Source organism: Gekko japonicus, unplaced genomic scaffold (assembly GCF_001447785.1).
Source record: "Gekko japonicus isolate JY-2015 unplaced genomic scaffold, Gekko_japonicus_V1.1 scaffold3292, whole genome shotgun sequence".
Classification (NCBI taxonomy): Eukaryota; Metazoa; Chordata; class Lepidosauria; order Squamata; family Gekkonidae; genus Gekko; species Gekko japonicus.
This window is the reverse complement of record NW_015160935.1, coordinates 106,599-108,968: the sequence shown is the minus strand read 5'-3', so window position 1 is coordinate 108,968 and position 2,370 is coordinate 106,599. Positions and strand designations below refer to the sequence as shown.

Below are 2,370 nucleotides of genomic sequence, written 5' to 3'. Positions count from 1 at the left end.
TCTTATCAATTTAGGATGGGCGGGTATTTGGCAGGTTTGGTATGTTTTTAATTGACTCCTCCCTTGATTGCTGTTGGCTGAAAAGAGAATGAAAAGGGGGCTTTGGGCTTTGTCCGGGTCTGTTTGACCAGCACCCCACCGAGGCTGGAGTGAGGTCTTGGTCCACAGTCCAGGAATTCCTTGTTCTTTCTGAAGTGAACACCATATGCTGTTGGGTATTGATACTGAATATATCTGTACAGTTTTAGAGTTAATCAATACTTTTAGTTTAAGGCAACTGTTCTTGTTGTGTTTCTTTCCCTCTGGAGGTATAATAAATAAAGTAATGAATGTGTGGATGGCAATAATAATAACAACAACAATAATAATAGTTGCAAGATCCCTACTGGCTAGATCCAGGTTGGGAAATTCCTGGAGATTTGGGGGTGAATCCTGGGGAGGGGAAAGGAGGGGAGGGGACCTGAGCCGTGTACAAGGCTTCAGAGTCCACCCTCCAAAACAGCCATTTCTTCCAGGGTAGTCTGGCGATGAGCTAAGGTTTATTCAAGGCGTGAGCTTTCGTGTGCAAGGCACACTTTCCCCAAAGGCACTGGAACGGCAGACGAGGTTCTCATGGACAGGGATTTAACAGCAAATTAACATGTAACGTGATGATGTTTAAGGTATGCAAAGTGAAAAGCTAAATAACAAGTTAAGGCTGTAAGAAGGACTATGAATGCTCTGGCATGCATATCTTGATCATCATCACGTTACATGTTAATTTGCTGTTAACTCCCTGGCCGTAAATGCAGAGCCTCATCTGCCATTCCAGTGCCTTTGGGGGAAGTGTGCCTTGCACGCCTAAGCTGGCACCTTGAACAATCCTCTGCTGCTGGTCTTGAAGGTGCCCCCACCGGACTCTCAGCCTGTTCTTTTTTTTTTTTTTGGTCGCTTTTTTAAATCTCATTTTATTTTTTAAAAAGAAAAAAAGCCCCACAAAATCATGACATTTAAGGTGGTTATTGAATTTGTCTGTCACAGTCTGTGTTTCTGGGAATTAACAGAAATTGATTATTATTAATTTAAACCACACACCAGAGTAAGACTAAAAATCAGGCTGGAGGGTGACTGAAGGAACAGTCCTCAGTGGGTGTCACCAAAATTAAAGAATGAACAGCCCTGACTGGGGGTAAAGGGAGTTGACAGGGAAAGACCCTGGGCACCTGGACAGAGAAGATCAACGGATAGTTTTGACTGGGCTCTTGAAATTACTGGCAGCCTGAAGTTGCAACTGGTAAGCCATGGGATGGATCTTGAAGCCATAAAGCCTGGGCACAAACTGGTTGGCTGGTCGTTTCGGCCGGTACTCGGGGTGCACCATGAACAGCATGTGGGGAAAGCCAGTCCCAAAATAGGCCCCATCCGTATGATGGTGGCGGGAAGATTTGGGGGTGTAGACATCCATGCACTTTGGGCAGTACAGTTTGACCATGGCCTCCCCAGCGATACCAGACAAGCCAATAGGCAACATGGGCTGGTTCTCACAATAAACTCGAGGACAGTAGCCAAAGTCTCCCTGCTGGTATTTCTCAAGCATCTGGGCAATGCCGCGATTTGTGAGGATATAGCGGGCATGAATGAGCCCATACAGCATCTCAGCTGCCTGTTCAATCAAGTCACTCTGGTTAGGATTGTGCTCGAGCTCCTCATCTGGTTCCAAATCCAGAATCATATCCAAGGCCTGGCGATAATGGGGAACTTGCTCATTGAGACCAGTTAGATTGAATTTGTCTTGAATGTAATCTTCATCCACCTCACAGAAGAACTCATTGCCACGCAAGCCACAAAACCAGGAAATCCAGGATACTTCCTCAGAGCTACTCATCTTCCCGTCCTCATCCCTGATGCTGGTACTGCTTCGCCGGCTCATTCTGTCTGCAGTGCCAGTCCTTAGCATGGCTGTCATAATTAGATTCCTCTGTTAATTACCCATGCAAGTGTAGGGCATAGTGCTGTTTTTTCTGCCAAGCCAGGCGCTATTTTTATTTAAATGAGCCCCATTGAAAACCCTGCACTTCAAGGGAGAGAAGGGGGGACTGGGCGGTCGTATGCAAGTCACCGACTCTCAGCCTGTTCTGCTGCTTCAGACCAACACGGCTGCCCCACCTGGAGACGCGCGGCAATCCCCGGAGGGCCGGACCCCTTAACACAGTCAATCCGGGGGCACCCGGCGCCTCCCTCCCCGACTCGCAGAAGGCCCGGGGCGGGGCGAGCAAGCAAAACGAGGCCCCTCCGGCGAATCCCGACATGGGGGGGGGGGCGATTAAAGACCCCCCCCCGCGAGGCTTTTCCCCCCCCCCCCCCGGCCCGCACCGGCGAGGGGGGGGGGCG

General features: G+C 49.2%; 1 pseudogene; it reads right to left on the bottom strand.

Annotated features, from left to right (window-relative positions):
* Positions 1 to 974: 974 nt before the first annotated feature.
* Positions 975 to 1,914, bottom strand: LOC107122023 (annotated as a pseudogene).
* Positions 1,915 to 2,370: the final 456 nt, after the last annotated feature.